Consider the following 17,873-nt stretch of genomic DNA (forward strand, 5'->3'; position numbering starts at 1 on the left):
GTAGCAAGGGTTGGTGAGGTTGATCGGGGTTTATCGTTTATAGAACAGGCTCCTCTAGGGGGGTATGAAGCACCGCCAAGTCCTTTGAGTTTTAGGCTGTTGCTAGTAGTACTCTGGCGAGTAGTCTTGTTTCGTGACTATTAGAGTTTATGGCTAAGCATAGTGGGGTATCTAATCCCAGTTTGGATCTTAGCTGTCGTGTAATCAGATTATATTAAAGTCACTTTCGTAGTTTGGCTTAGTTTTAATTAGGGCTTTTTACAGCTTAATTAAGGCTTGACTTTATTTTATGTGACTCCTTAACACTCTTTACGCCGTATTCCTATTAATTTGGGTTAATCGTATGACCGCGGTGGCTGGCACGAAGTTTACCAACCCTTGTAAACATGACTTAGTCAAACTTTCGTTCATGGCTTAATTTTTATCACTGCTGTGTCCCGTGGGGGTGTGGCTAAGCGAGGCGTCGTAAGCTGCTATTGCTAGTGTGCTTGATACCCACTCCTTTTGATCCTTGATGATTTAGAGGGCGTTCTCACCGGGGTGTAGATGCTTGCATGTGTAAGTCTGTTTAGAACTAATAGAAAGGCTGGGACCAAACCTTTAATGTCAATGGGGTTAGTTAAGTCCATCTAGACATTTTCAGTGTCTTGCTTTACAAATATTTAAGCTACATTAACTTATTGGATAGGAATAACGTTCATGTATTTTCATTATTGGGTTTGTGTCGGATTTAGTATTGATTTATGAATAAAATGGCTCGTGGATCTAGGGAGGAACCTGTCTAGGGGGGTGGTGAATATCTAAGCAGATCGTTAGTATTGTATGGAAGGAGGGGGGTTTGATCCCCTAAGAGATACAGTTTTTTGAGCCCGGGGGGAATAGTGGAGTACTATGTCCTGTAACCATTAATTTAATTGCACATGTTGGTTGTGCTAGTCAAATAACAAATACATCCAGGTCCAGCTACAATTTGCTTGATCGCGACAGGGCCCGTCCCACGGGCCGTAGCTGAGTCTATGCAGGCCCCCCCCAAAAAATAAAAAATACCAAATGTATGAAACCTCAGTTATGTGTGGGCATGGGCTGATTAGTAATTAACCCATCGAGATGTCTCATTTAAGGGGAACGAATGGGCGATTTTAAGTTAACATGGTCCTGAAGTAAGAACCAGATGTCTTGTAAAGATCATTAAATAGCTACCCCCACAATTGATGGGCCCGGTGCGAGAAGAGGGATCCCTGCCGAGCGGGTTGCTGGTTTCACGCGGCATGCTGACTAAGCTCGTGATCTAATGGAGCGGCCATAGGATTCAGTTGACTTGAATTGATTTAAGAGCATGTACTATGTACGACCAATGATTATTATGTACGTATGTAAAATAAATAAAATTTAATACGAGCTTTAACTTCCCGTAGTGAAAATAATTGAATGCACGATTATACATAGCATGTATAAGTACAATTTATGAGTCAGGACCAGTATTGGTCATGTGGTGGTGCATACATGCACGAGTTACATAGTAATATGTAATAGGATAATTTATTTTTAATACTGACATAATACTGTGGTTTTGTGATGCTCTACAATATACTTTTTCAGGGAATAGTTTAAGTAGAATTTCAGCTTTGGGTGCTGATGGTGGAGTATAGTACTTCTTCCTTGAGTCTTAGGGAGATGTGGTTCGTCTCCTTTTCCGGTTTACAAGGCCGGGGTATTTAATTATACTACAAAGACTCTTCATTTTATGAGTTTATTTTCGATAAGACTAGCCGTTGGTATTAAAACTAGAATTAGGAGAAAGTAAAGGATGGATGCGAATTGGCCTACGATTACATAGGGGTGTTCCACGGGTTGGCCGCCGATTCATGTCAGGGTTAGTAGATCTGCGACTAATACTCAGAATAGGAATTGGCTGAAGGGTCGGAATATTATGCTTCGTTGTTTGGATGTATGGAGTATTGGGATGAAGGCTAGGATTAGGATTGAGAGTAATAGGGCTAGGACTCCGCCTAATTTGTTAGGAATTGATCGTAGGATTGCGTATGCGAATAGGAAATATCATTCTGGTTTAATATGTGCTGGGGTGCTGAGGGGGTTTGCTGGGGTGTAGTTATCGGGGTCTCCAAGCAGGTCAGGTGCAAATAGGGTTAGTATTAGTAGGGCTAGGATTAGTAGTAGGGCGCCTAGGATATCTTTGATTGTGTAATAGGGGTGGAATGGAATTTTATCTATGTTAGATGGGATGCCTGTAGGATTGTTAGATCCTGTTTCGTGGAGAAATAGAAGGTGGACGATTGCTAATGCTAGGATGATGAAGGGAAGGATGAAGTGAAAGGCAAAGAAGCGTGTTAGTGTTGCTTTGTCTACGGAGAAACCACCTCAGATTCATTCGACTAAGGTATTACCGATGTATGGGATTGCTGATAGGAGATTGGTGATGACGGTTGCACCTCAGAATGATATTTGTCCTCAGGGTAGGACATAGCCCACGAATGCAGTGGCTATGACTGTGAATAGCAGGATTACTCCAATGTTTCATGTTTCTTGAAAGGCGTAGGAGCCGTAGTATAGGCCGCGTCCTATGTGGGCGTAGAGGCAAATGAAGAATATGGAGGCTCCGTTTGCATGTAGATATCGGATAATTCAACCGTAGTTTACGTCTCGACAGATATGTGTGATTGATGAGAAGGCGGTTGTTGTATCTGGTGTGTAGTGTATTGCTAGGAATAGGCCTGTTAGGATTTGTATAATTAGACAAAGGCCAAGTAGGGAGCCGAAGTTTCATCATGAAGAGATATTTGATGGAGTGGGGAGATCGATGAAGGCGTCATTAATAATTTTTATTAGTGGGTGTGTTTTTCGGATGTTGGTCATTAGTGTTCTTGTAGTTGAATAACAACGATGATTTTTCATGTCATTAGTCATGGTTGAAGTCCATGTAAGAATAATGATAATATACATTGTTTTTATTTTAAGTATTCTTTTTGTAATTAGTTTTGTAGGGGTTTCTTCGAAGCCCTCGCCTATTTATGGGGGTTTAGGGTTGATTGTGGGTGGTGGTGCTGGGTGTGGAGTTGTTTTAAATTTTGGTGGTTCGTTTTTAGGTTTAATGGTATTCTTGGTTTATTTGGGGGGAATATTAGTTGTATTTGGTTATACGACAGCTATGGCTACTGAACAGTATCCCGAGGTTTGGGTTTCTAACAAGGTTGTACTGGGAGCATTTATTTTAGGGTTAGTAGTAGAGTTTTTAGTTGTGGTTTACGTTTTAAAGAGTGGGGAGGCGAAGATTGTATTTGAGTTCGGTGGGCTGGGGGATTGGGTTGTTTGTGATGTAGGGGGTTCTGGGGTTTTTAGTGAGGAAGTCACAGGGATTGCGGCATTGTACAGCTATGGAACTTGATTAGTGGTTGTTACAGGTTGGTCCTTATTTATTAGTGTTGTAATTATTATAGAGATTACTCGGGGTAATTAAATAAGATTATGCTGAGGATGATGGTGATGAGGAAAGATAGGAAATAAAGCTTGATAAGGCCTTGTTGGTTTGAGGTTAGTGTGGAAGCTTTTAGTTGGATAAGGGCTGTGGTTTTTGGTAGAATGGTCTCTAATCAGGTTAGGTCTAGTAGGGAAGTTGCTAGTTTTTGGCTTATTAGCAAGTCAAGGTGAGGGGGCAGACGATGTATGATTGTGGGAAAATATCCTAGTAAGGTGGAGAATTTGGAGAAGTTTGATGGGTATGTGTGTTTTAGGTTTTGTGTGTGGGTGTTAATTTCGAATGCGAGGATGAAGCCTAGGGTTGTTATTGCAAGGGCGGTCAGTTTTAGGTGTAGGGGCATGGTTATCAAGGGGGTGTTTATTGGAGGAATGCTGTTGGATAGGATGAAGCCGGCGAAAATGCTTCCGATTAGTAGGCGTTTGATGGGGTTGATTAATAGGGGATTATTTTCATTGATGGTTGTGGAGGGAGGGAAGCGGGGTTGTCCTAATAGCGTGAAGAAGATAATGCGAGTGCTATAGATAGCTGTGAGGGAGGTGGCGGTTAAGGTTAGTAGTAGGGCTCAGGCGTTGGTATACGACGAAGTGGCAGTTTCAATGATGGGGTCTTTGGAGTAGAACCCAGTGAGGAATGGTATTCCTGTTAATGCAAGGCATCCGATGATGAGGGCAGTTGTGGTGAATGGAAGGGCCTTGAATAGTCCTCCTATCTTTCGAATGTCTTGTTCATTGTTCAGGTTGTGGATGATGGAGCCAGAACATAAGAATAATATAGCCTTGAAGAAAGCGTGTGTGCAAATGTGTAGAAATGCCAGGTATGGTTGGTTGAGGCCGATTGTTACTATTATCAGGCCCAGTTGGCTGGAGGTGGAGAAAGCACCAGCAGTCAGATATGTAAATTCACAAATATTCTGGCGCACTTCACAGTTGTCCCTTTATGCTGAGCTGAATGGGTCTTTTCACACTGTAGATCTCACTGGATATGGCACCAATAACCAAGAAGAATTCAACCAAAACAAGAACAGAACAAAATGTAAAACCGTATAAAGTTACCAATACCTTTCCTTTATAAATGTTAATTTTTATTAAAAAAAATCAATACTGTAAAGGTGTTCAAATAAATTCCAAGAGAGAAAGAGTCATAGAAAATTTTCTTGCTCAACTTGTTTTGAAATCACCTAGCTGAGAGCCTGGCATATAGTTTTTTTGAATAAATGAATATACAAATACACAAGTAAATGGATGAATGAATAGATTAATGTACATATGCATAAAAAACAAATGCAATGACAATATCTCTTTAAAACCATTAACTGCTCACCGAGAGAAACTTGAGAACTCACTTATTGTATAGTATTTCTAGCTATAAAAAACCTAGCAAATCCACAAGAGAGTGCGTTTTCTTCTGTAAATGAAATAATTTCCTTTATAGTGTAGAATAGAACATTTTAATATTACTTATTGTCAATATTCTACACAAATAAAAATTTCAACACACAAATAAAATAGAAAAAATACCAAGTTAATGCTGAAATTACAGTAATATTTGCTCACAGCTCTGCAGAATATAATTCAGTCGTGGAGGACTTGAATTCTGCTAACTTATACATTCTAATGTAAAGAATCTATCTAGTGTCACATTTACAATGGGGTTTTAATAGATAGGGGTTCAAGTTTCCTTCATTAATAGATTAATATTTTTAACTTGATATAATTCTCATCATTTATCCCAATCTTATTTTTCTTTTTGAATATAAAATTCTAAATTATCGGAGATAGAGAGAGCTCCATGATTCAAAAGCTATGCTTATGGATTTGTGCTAAGCTTTCCATTGTCTCTCTGGTCTTGAGTGGCCATTAAGGGCTTGGAGGATTTAATGCTCTGATTTTCTTCCCAGAGCACACATTTTATGCAACAGGAAAAAAATCTGTCTCCATATGTATGTGAATCTGAAGAAAGTCTTCTTTAGGGAGGCATATGGCTCTTTAAAATTAATAAATATAAGAAATCAATTCTTAAAGTTTTCAGTGGTTCAGAATACCTTCCTCTTAACTGATGTTTTTATTTGAATGGAAGGTATTAAAATACAGACTGTTTCTAGATGCTCCATGTATCTGTCTTTATTGAAGAATTCTTTATAGCCTATAGAAATCTTTGTTATAATTAATTTAATTCAGCAGACATATGGAAAGTGTTGCCATCATTTTATTCACATATTTGAAAGTTGCTACCCACGCACTCATCAATCTAGTCAAGTGAATAATTATAACTTTTTGCTTGATACATTAAAATGGAAAGCCTACCACCATTTAATAATATGTACTTTTCTCCAGACTTTTCAGAATTTTTCATCCCATTTAAAAGAGAGAACACAAATTGATACCTAAATAGTGTAGCAAAAAAAAAAGTTGATGGATAAAACAAATACAAAATTACAAGACAGAAAAAGGACATTAAAGTTGCAACAATTAGCTAACTAATATGCCAAAAGGAGTGTTGCCCTAAGATGACTGCAGCTCCTGCAAATTCCTGACTCACTGTGCCCTTTTAAATTAGAAATACTAAACGTTTTTCATACATTGTCTTTAAGCTAAATAAATAACACTCTACACCCTATTTTAAATCACAAACACTATGATTTTTCAACAACTGGTTCAGTCACTTTAATATCCTTCTCGTAATAGGTTTATATATCAGAGAGTTAGTAAGCAATATGTGACTCTAATTTATTCATTCTTATTGTGAAAACAGATTCTTTAGCTGGAACCGAAGAAGCACTGATGGAAGAGGGTGAAGCATTTGAGAAAGCATCTAGATTAACAGGACCTGTAAGTATATTCATTTACTTATTTTTATCTCTAAAACTAATGTATATCACTAATAGGAACATCTAAAGGGAATAGGAAACAATATTATTCAAACTAAAGAATATTTTAAAACATGCATCCTGTATATTCCACAGAGTCATGCAGTTGCTTGTATGAGTAGGTGGCCAGCTTGATTACAGGTACCCAGCAAAGCTGGACTGAGCTCTTTCAGCAATTGGGGAATAAGATTTGAAGGAGGTGGGAAAATCTAATTTCTGGTATTATTAACTTTTTGCTTGTGCACATGAACATTCTAAAAGATTATGAGCTGCCATCTTAAACTTCACTAAGTTTATATACAGCTTGATAGAAAAATAACTGTTTTGCGTATCCTGAAAGTTTACATATAACTTAAGCATGGTATTATTAGTTGTGAAGTCCTTGTGATATTTTGGTTAAACTATATCTCTTCCATAGAGTATGTTGGGAGGAAACCATTAGGTTTAAGATTTTCAATGCAATTTAATGTTAAAAGGATAAACACAGAAAAAACTGAAATCTACATATAAATTCTAAATATAAAGTTTGTAAAAGATTCTGAGTTGCTCTAAAAATGGCTATGCAATCTTGCATTATCCTAAACTTAATATTTAGACTGGGTTAATATACTACAGTATTCTCTGCATTAGTTTGTTAGGGCTGCTGTAACAAAGCACCACAGACTGGGTGGCTTAAACAACAGAAATGTATTGTCTCACTGTTCTGGAGGCAGAAGTCTGAGATCCAAGTGTCAGCAGGGTTGGTTTCTTCTGAGGCCTTTCTCCTTGGCTTACAGACAGCGCCTTCTCTCTGTGTCTTTGTCTTCACATGTTCTTCCCTCTGTAAAATGTCTGTGTCCTAATCTCCTCTTCTTATAAATACACCAGTCATTTTGTTTTGGGACCCATCCCAATGATCTCATTTAACTTAATTACCTCCTTAAAAATCCTATTTCCTATTAGTACACATTCTGAAGTACAGAATGTGTACTAATCCTATTTAGTACACATTCTGAAGTACTAAAGGTTAGAACTTCAACATGAATTTTGGGGGAACACAATTCAGTCCATAACATTCTCTGATGAGATTACATTATTTGGAACATTATTTGGATCACAGGATTTGGTTGAGGGTACCACATTTTTCAATGGATTTCATAATAAAATTAATTTTACAATTACTGATGAAATTAATGTATCTTTGTTCATATGTCTGCTTCTCATTGAAGCTTCCCAGGCCTTATTTAAAATTTCTAATTTCTCTATTTTTCTATATAGCACTTCTCAGCTTCTACTATACTATATGATTTACTTATTTATTGTCTGTCTCCTCCCACATAATATAAGGTCTATGAGGACAAGCATTTTTTGTGCATTTTTTTCGCTTCTGTATTCCTAGAAGAGTGCCTATATATAGTAGGCACTCTATACCTATTATACAACATAATAGTTATATGTTGAATAAGAGAAATTATTTAGCAATAATTTCTTACCATGAGATGAAAAATATCTTATTTTCACTTATTATAAAATAGTAGAAACTTAGAAATAGGAAGAAGCATGGTGGTCATCTAGTTCAGGATTTCCTCTCCCTTACCTCAGTATTCTGGCCTCCTATGCCACTTTCATCCAACGCAAGAACATCCATTTTATAGATAAGGAAATGGAAAGTCAGAGAAGCTTAGTAACTGGACCAAGATCCCAAAGCTAAAAAAAGCAGTGAGGTCAGACTCTACTCAATGCTCTGTGACAAACTAAATGGAAAGGAAATCTAAAAAGAGAGGGGATATATGTATACAAATAGCTGATTCACTTTGCAGTACAGCAGAAACTAACATAACATTGTAAAGCAACTATACTCCAATTAAAATTAATTTTTTTAAAAAAAGCAGTGAGGTCAGGAGTTGAGCACTAGTCAGTTTCCCTTCTACTGCACATTCTTGACAGTTCTAGTGCCTTCCTGTTTCTTTTATAAACAGATTATTCCTATTTGTTAGACATTTTCTTACATTTCTCACAATCACGTGTAACCATTGGTCTTAGTTCTACTCCTGAGGTAATAGTCCTTCCTCCACTGAACCGACCTCCAGATAGTAGAAGCTGTTAGTATGTCCCATCTGACACTTTTTTCCAGCCAAAACACAATCTGTTCTTTCAACCAATTCTTACATTGTGTAGTTTTCAAAGATTTCATTTTCCTCTGGATGCTTTCTCTGAACATATTCTTGTTTGCCAAGTCCCCTGTAAAGTGTGGGTTATGCCACAACCAAACGCAGGGTTTCAAATAATGTTCCCACATCATAGAGTGTAATGGAGTATGCATTGATAATCTCATGATCTCTTGCATGATAATCTTCATAATCTCATGATGATAAAAGCATGTCATCCTTCAGTTTGGGATAATCTGTCATTCATCACTTTTTGCAAAGATTTTTTTCATCATCTGTGAATTCCACTAAAGCCTTATTCATATCTCAAAAGATACCATTAAATTCTTTTTCTAATAATTTTCTAAAATCAAGATTTATCCTGTCCATAGTATTTAGCTTACTTAATAATACCTAATAACCCAAAGAGGAAAAAAAAGAGAAAATAGTTTTTTTGGTCAAACTTCTGGGTGATTTCAAACCAACCTTTGGAAAGTTTTGCTTTCTTTTCACAGTGCTCACATAGTGTTTTTCTAATGCAGAAATTTGTCCTAAGCCAATTTAACTTCTCATTTATCACATTCACTAGATTTTGAATTCTTAGAAATTCTGTAATTCCATTTAAAGTCAAATGTAAATTTAAACATTTAATTTAGGGGGTAAGTATGTGGAATATAAACAATAAATGGATAAATAAATTAATATCAGGACCTTGAACATAGTTTCTAGATGGTAGCTGCTTTTATTATGAAGAAAACATGGATTTAAAAAATTATGTCAGATTGATGATATTTTAGATGGAAATTCCCTAAATAATATTTCTTACCATTGTATTTTTGGTAAATCAGGAAGAAAATTGTGGCTTTATCTAAATATTAATGGAGAATTGGAACAAAGCAGAACTTTTTTTCCTTTATTACCATAAGAAGTACAAAATACTTCAAAGAAAATTTTGAGTCATTTCCTGCAAAAATATAAACATGCCACAAATGTTGAAAACCATTTAGAGTAGTTTCAACACATGCTGTCTCTATTTGCTAACTTTCCATGTTGGGTATTGGATATTAATAAGTGGGTAACAGACTCTTGGAAACTTTTTTTCCCCAGTGGCTTAAGCGGTGTTTAAAATATTTTGTGAATATTTGAGTGAGGTAAAAGCAATATTTAGATTTACATTTTTATCCTCCCCCAAATAAGCAAATCATTCTTTTGGAATTTCCCTCTCTCCCTCCTCCTTTTCTGTTCTGGAATGTCTCAGCATATCTACACCTTGTGAAGATTAAAGCTGGATTTGTCAGATAAATCTATTCATTAAAAATGAAACAACAAAAAGGAAGTCTTAGGAAGAAAATACAAAGCAGCAGATATTGATTATGACCTTTTAGTTCATAAGTAGAGTACATAAACTTTTTTAGATCAATGATCCATAAAGACTTACTATCAATGATTTTTAAAATTTCACAGTTCCTCTAGTTTCTTAATCTTGGAAATTCTATTTTGTTTTGAAAGTATTAAACAAGTATGGGAGCATAATGGGAAGATGAAAAGATAATTAAGAAAGATATTTAGCATTCAATATCTTACTGTTTTTCTTTTTCCTTTGTAAGTCTCATTTATTTTATTCATTGGTCAATACTGACCAGTCCATCATAAGCTGACTCCTGTAAGACTTTATGTAACTGGTCATCATTTCTTAGTTAAAGCAGAAGGAAAATCAAAAGAAGGACTCTTGGGCTTCCCTGGTGGCGCAGTGGTTGAGAATCTGCCTGCCAATGCAGGGGACACGGGTTCGAGCCCTGGTGTGGGAAGATCCCACATGCCGCGGACCAACTGGGCCTGTGAGCCACAACTACTGAGCCTGCGCGTCTGGAGCCTGTGCCCCGCAACGAGAGGGGCCGCGATAGTGAAAGGCCCACGCACCGTGATGAAGAGTGGCCCCCGCTTGCCGCAACTAGAGAAAGCCCTCGCACGAAACGAAGACCCAACACAGCCATACATACATACATACATACATACATACATACATACATAAATGAATTAAGTAGCTATTAATTTTTTTTTAAAAAAAAAAGAAGGACTCTTGTTGGGAAATATTTCCTAAAATTCCTAGGAGTTACTAAAAGTTATATTTTTAGTACGTTTTCCTTCTGAAGAGTCTTATCTGTTTGAGAAGACGGGTAAAACTAACTAGAATGATGGTGGTAGTAATGATAATGATATCACATATGTGTATAGCACTTTTTAATTGTTAAGCATTTTCACATACTCAATATCAGTCATCTCTGAATTTTGCAAGTCCTATGACTTATCACTTAGATTTGACAAGCCTTCTGTGATATATTCATATTTCCCAGTGCCCAAACTCTCACAGAACTTGTCAGGGTCCATACAATTATTAAGGCACTGGAGTCACTATTAAACAGCAGATGTAATATAGAAAGAATAAAATTAGGCCACTATCAGTAGCCAATATTAAAGATAGGATTGTTAGATTAAGTTGATAGTGAAAAAGTGAAGTTTGAGGGACTAAATCATGAGACAGGTAAATTTTTATGAGAGCAAGTGATCATTAAATCTGGAGCATAAAAGACTACTAATCTTGCTTGTGTCCTTGACAATTGAAGGAGTATGAGAAACCAGAGCAACATGACGAGAAGGGGATCTTAAAATTCAGAGGGTACTCAGAAGGAAAGGAAAGAGGAAAATAATACATGTCTCAGAAAAGATTCCATCGGCAAACTTGATGCAAAAGTTAGACTCAGGTGATTACAGAATCATCTTAATAAAGTAGACGTCTACTTAGCTGGATTAGCGGTAAACTTTGATTACTTTTAAGCTTGACTTGGCAATATTAATTGTGCTTTATGAATTAGTAAATAAACAAACCATGTTTTAAATTGATGTTCTAGGGACAAGTGATAGTTTTTGTTTTTTTTTTTCACTCTTCAGTGATTCTTTCTATTTCTACTCACAAGTAGCAAGGTGTGGACCTAATTTTCTGAAGTTGGAATTTCCCACACATACTGCATTTTCTCAAGATCCCATGAATATAAACTTAAAAAAGAGTAAATTTGGGTTAGATATAATATTCTTTTGATAACAACTGTAATTGGAACACATGAAGATAAAGAAACACTTATGTGTATAATTCCAGTAACATACAGCTGATGTAGAAATTCAGAAAAGAGTTTTGATAGGAAAGACATTGTTTATAAGTGAATTTCTTTTTATTGGGTTGAATTAGGTAAATTGATTTTGCTAATTTAAAAAATTTTATTCAGCCAATGAAATAGGTCAGCAAAGAGTTCCACCTGTATTTCTCTTCCCTGTCGGATTGTTAATTAGTACAGTGGAATCCTCTTATTAACAAATCCGGGGTGCTCTTGGGAATTGTGTTAAAAGAAGAATTCCACTACACTCAATGATCACTTATTGCTCAGACTAAAGGAAAATTTTGAAATCTGCTGAAATCATATTACTTTTACAATATGTAGGTTGCACAAATGCCTTTTACAATAGGTAGGTTGCACAAATGCCTTGTATTTCCTTGGAGATTCATTCTTTTCTACCACTTCTTCTTTCCCAGATTGTTACCTCTTCTCTCATAAGGCATGCCATAAAAAGATTACATTTAAAAAAATTAAAATTACCTATGTATAAAAAAAATAAGGTACAAGGATATATTGTACAGCACAGGGAATATAGTCAATATTTTATCATAACTTTAAATGGAGTATAACCTATAAAAATATTAAATCACCGTGTTGTACACTTGAAACTAAGGTAATATTGTAAATCAACTATACTTTAATAAAATAAGATGTAAAATTATAAAATTATCACTTAGACTTGACAAGCATTAAGACAATTTTCCCCATAGCTTTCCAGTATAAAATATGGGTATGAATTTTTAGTGGACTTTTAGACTTTCTTTAACTATGAATTTTGATACTTCTACTTTCCACCTTGTTTCTTACTGATAGTGTTCCTCCCTACAAACAACCCCTGCCATGAAAATTATATCTGTTTCGTCATCTTCACAACTTGACATTTTAAATGTTTTCAGTAAAACATCTTCAAAATTCTTTTTCATACTCAAGTATAATTTTATGATGAGTAAATTGTTGTACATATTTTATACAGTTTGTAATTCTATGTAAATTGATTTAAATAGCTGGCCAGTGGAAGAAATGTTGAATGTACAGGTTAATGAACAAGCTGCAATTTTTTCTTGCATTATATACCTAGCATGGAAAAATAAGATCACAGCTAGCATTTATGGAATTAAGACTAAACGTATTTCAATTTGTACTCTTGCAAAATAAAAAAGGAAAGAAATTAATGTTCATTATCATCTCACCAAGTAGAAATAATAAATTATGGTGGATTTCGTCCCTTGAAATACAGTGTTGACAAATTGCTGGCAGCTAATTGTAGTAATGGATTATCTGCTAAAGAATAGCAATTGGTACACATTTTGCCCAACCCTAAAGGTTTTTACTGTTTCATTTTCCTTCTATCCTGTAGAATTTTGCTTGGCTTTTATCACTCACAGATCTAGGATGCCAATAAATTGCTTAAAAACAAGTACTATAGTCGGCAAGTTATCTAACCAAATTTTGGAATCTACTGGGATTTTTCCGTTTGACATTTCAGGTCTGTTGATTTCTAACACACTGTTGGTGGAAATATTTGCCTAAACCTATGCAAATATTATTTTTTAAAACTTCTATGAATTTGAAAAATGTAGCTTCTAAATGTCACATTTGCACCAAAAAAAATGGCCTGAGATGATAAAGCATGATATAATGAGTGGTAAAACATTGACTATAGCTTTTGTAATTAATCAGTCTCTCTACATAATTTCACTGTTTCTCCATTAGTAAAATTATGAAATTATTTCTTGGGATCAGTTAAATTCTGAATTTTATTTTTAAGATAATTGGGGAAGAAAGAGTGGCCTAATATGCACTAATGTAGATACAATTGATTTATAAGCCAATAATGTCCAAGAAGATGTATGTCAACATGCTATTTATGTCCTGAGGATTCCAACTCAGGACGAATCCATTAATTCTTATAAACATGATGGGCAAAAAAGAAAATGTATTTTGACATTTTCAGTATTTTCAAGTCATTGCTAATTCTTTACTAAAATGATTGCCTGCTACTGCAAATTTCATTTGTTTGGTATATAAATATACTGAAGCAGAAGGAAAGCAATATGGATTTTTGTGTAGTGAGGTAAAAACCTTATTCATACTCTGATTATGAGCTGTGCAGCCTGCGTGCTGAAATGGTCTCTTTGTGTGTGGAGCACAGGAAGTTAACATTCAATCCCTTAGTGGGGATGGAAAAACATTAAGATCCTCACAAAAAGGTTTTCTCTTACATGTTCATCTTCTTCAGCTATAAAAACTACATAGATTACATTAAAATGATTGGATACACCGTGCTTTCCTAGAGAAACTTAAACATTTGTGGGCTTCCTTGCCCTCTCAACCACATTAATCTAATCAAGATCATTTTTTTGGCCTGCGATAAGAAGGGGCCACATATAAAGTTTGAGTCTCAGGACTGTGCTGACTCAAACTGAAAAAATATGATATATTCCTGCTATTATGTTGACATAATGATGTATATTAGAAGAACATTAGGGAAAAAGATTATTTTAGAAACTGTGCTTGAAAGGGTCATATTGAATGTCCATCCTTTTTTAAGATATTGAACTCTTTTTTCCTCTTTTCTGTGTATTGTACATTTCTAGAGAGATTTCCCAAAGTTAATACAATATCAACATCAATATCAACATTAGATTTGCAAAATATTTCAAGAATGAAATTTGGTATAACTTCCTATTATCTATGTTATAGTCTTCTTTATTTCAAATTTGTTTATTTTAAAATTATAAATATAATAGTATTTATTATAAAATGTTTGGAAAATTCAGTAAAGAGTATAGTTTAAAATCCAAAACCACAACATAAAAGATGAATTTTCACATTTTGTTTTATTTTTCCAGTATTTTTATGCATGTGTATCTGTAAATATGTCATATCATAATTTGAACTTTGGAAAATAGTCCATCAGCAACTTTGCATCCTGCTTTTCCTTCCTTTACATAATTATAATAGTCTGACATAAAATTCTTTATAAACCTAGTTTTAATACCCACATATTTTTGCAGCCTTATCTGTTTTAGTATCTATTAGACCAAATATCCTCATACCTTTTTAAAGTTTAAGACTTTTATTTTAGTGTCAAACCATAATACAGAGTTGTTATATTTGAATTAATGCTAGAGTTTTTGGTTGGATATTCCCAGTTAGTTTGTCCAAGGCTAATGGTGGTTGTGAATTGGATGGTCATGAGTTGTTGACAGATGTGTTGGGATCCAGGCATTCCAGCCCTCCTCTTAAATGCTTTGAGTCACATTCTGGTGCAAATAGCCGATTCCAGGTCCTGCTGTGTGTTGTACAAATATTATTTTCTATGTTTGTTTTTATGTGAAAAGGTATGGGAAACACTGAGATTTGGGGCTTAGAAGTAATGCTTGGAGATAACTGCACAAAATCATCATTAGTTTTCCTTAGGCTGGATTCCTAAAAGGGTCAAAGAATATGAACTATTTTAAAGTTCTTGACACATACCCCGAAAAAGTCCATTTGCCCCTTTAACCAGGAATCTCCTAAACCCTTCCTAGAATTAAATATTCTCTTAAAATGTATAAGTGAATAAACAAAAGATTCACAAAATTAATTTATCACACTGATAAATGTAATATGAAATATTTTTAGCCCATAAAGTTGGGTTTCTTTGTTAACTAGTAAATTTCTTTGATTACAAATTAACAAATTTTATGTATACTTATTAGACTCATGTATTTCTATTTTTTATGAATTGTTTTTTCTTGCCATCAGCCATATTTCTTTTGGGGTGTTTGTTTTCCTGTTGACTTGTTAGTATTCGTTATGCATAATGACTTGTTCTATTTTATAGATGTGGTAAATATTTTTAGTAATTTTTCTTTTGCTTTTTAATATTGTTCATGATAGTTTTTTAATTAATTAATTAAATTATTTATTTTTGGCTGTGTTGGGTCTTCGTTGCTGCATGCGGGCTTTCTCCAGTTGTGGCAAGCAGGGGCTACTCTTTGTTGCGGTACGCGTGCTTCTTATTGCAGTGGCGTCTCTTGTTGCGGAGCACGGGCTGTAGCATGCAGGCTTCAGTAGTTGTTGCACGAGGGCTCAGTAGTTGTGGCTTGTGGGCTCTAGAGCACAGGCTCAGTAGTTGTGGCGCATGGGCTTAGTTGCTCCGCGGCATGTGGGATCTTCCTGGACCAGGGCTTGAACCCCTATCCCCTGCACTGGCAGGCAGATTCTTAACCACTGTCCGTGATAGTTTTTTTTATTATACTTAAACTATTACTTTTCTCTTTCTGATTTCTTTCATTTTTTTAGACATAGCTTTCCCTCCCCAATATTAGGTATTTACCTAAAAGTTCTTTACATTTTCCCCTTAAATTCTTTAATCAATTTTGAATTTATTTTAGTGTTATTGTGAAGCAAGGATCTAACAATATGTTCTCAAATAACATGTGTAGTGTCATTTGTTTTTGAGAACCCATCCCTTTCTTATTTTGATTTTTTTCTTTTTATCTTAATTTACTAGGTATAATAATATCATAACTAATATTTATTTAATACTAAATTTTTGCCAGATACTTTACACGCATTATTCCTTATTGTTTGCCAACAGGTCTTAATTATACCCAACTTATAAATGAGGAGACTTAGAGTTAGGGAGATGTGATAACTTGCCTTGGGTACCTCAGTTGGTAAGCCAAGGAGCCAAGACAGCGCCCATGCCAGGTGGCCCAAATCCAGGGTCTGCCCACTTAACCACTCTATCATCTGGACAGTGGAGAGTTAGCTTCTGTTGACGTGTGCACTATTTTTGTTTTAGTTATTGTAGCTTTACCTGTCTTAATATAAAGTAGATAAATCCCTCTTTTTCATTCTTCTTTTACAAAATCAAAGAATTTAACCATCATACAATAACTAGCTGTTCTTTATCACAGTCCTGAAATGTGACTTCTTGTGTGATTTTTTTTTTTTAATATAGGTTTAGGATTTGGTTTTTCAAGAGAAGCTTGGTGTATCATTTGCCAGAATATAGGAATCTACTCACCAGCCTCTGCAGATTATTTAGTTTGCTTATATAAAAAGCATTTTATCTAGTGATTTTTGCAGCGTTTTTGAAACAAAGCTTAAATAATTTTCACGAGAACGTTCTAAATTAGAGACATAATTGCTATCCTCACTTCCAGTTATTTTGTTCAGTACATTGGGACATTTGATTCAGAAATAACACAACCTTCTTGGGAAAAAGGAAGCTGAGTAATTTGTAAGTAAATATCTCTCTATGATGTCACAACTATAAAAAGTTATTCATATTTCTTAAGAATCATGAATCAGATGCCTGTGTTTATTTTATTTAAATATGAATTTCGGGAACTTGTCATTTCCTTTTTAAGTTTCACTGATGTTTTTTAAATGTTTATTAAGAAAGTATTTGCATTCCAATAGTAAGAAAGCAGACATGTCATAAAAGGCAATTTCTAGAAGAACCACTCAATCAAAGAAGAAACATAAAGGGTTTATTGCTTAAGGAGACAAACCTCAAATGATGTCAAGAAAAAAATAATTAAAAACTAGCAGACATTATACTTGGAGACCACAAAAGTTGAGAAATATCCATGTAGAGTCTATTCTTCAAGAAGGGACAAAAATATCCCAGCTTGGAGAACCTGCTGCCCTAGGACAATAAAATGAGAGCAGTCAGTACTCGGATCTTGGATGTGCAGATCATTTATCTCTTTCAGGGATACCATTTCCTTACACTTGTCTCTTCCTGTGGTCCCACCACTTGAGACCATTAGTGATCAACTTGGGGGAAATCAGTAATGCTTTGGTGGATTAGCCTCACTGCATTGCCTTTCTGGTGGATCACAGGATGAAAGAACACTCCCTGACTCTAATACTTGCAGTCTTTTCCATGCCCAACATGTCTTTCACCTCAAAATCTCTTCTCTTTTCATCACTTTCTTCTGGCCACCACCCCTACCCTCAGCAGAAACTTCTTCCTACAGAATACCACCACTGTTTCTCCCAGTCTACTAATCTAGGAAGCAGGGAACTATCCTAGATCCCTCTGTCTGCTTCAACCCTGGATCAGGGCAGCCACACTCACTATCTTAACATCTCTGCACCACGCTGCTTGAACTTCTTTGCCCGCATGAAAGTCCAACCCAGGAATTCTCATCTGGAGGATAGTGGACTACAAATCCTCAAGGGAGCCAGGCCTTCCTGCTTGAGATTCACTG

General features: G+C 35.3%; 1 pseudogene; it reads right to left on the reverse strand.

The window, feature by feature from the left end:
- Positions 1–1,734: 1,734 nt before the first annotated feature.
- On the reverse strand, positions 1,735–2,874 carry LOC133076788 (cytochrome b-like; annotated as a pseudogene).
- Positions 2,875–17,873: the final 14,999 nt, after the last annotated feature.

This window comes from Eubalaena glacialis, chromosome 17 (assembly GCF_028564815.1).
Source record: "Eubalaena glacialis isolate mEubGla1 chromosome 17, mEubGla1.1.hap2.+ XY, whole genome shotgun sequence".
Taxonomy (NCBI): domain Eukaryota; kingdom Metazoa; phylum Chordata; class Mammalia; order Artiodactyla; family Balaenidae; genus Eubalaena; species Eubalaena glacialis.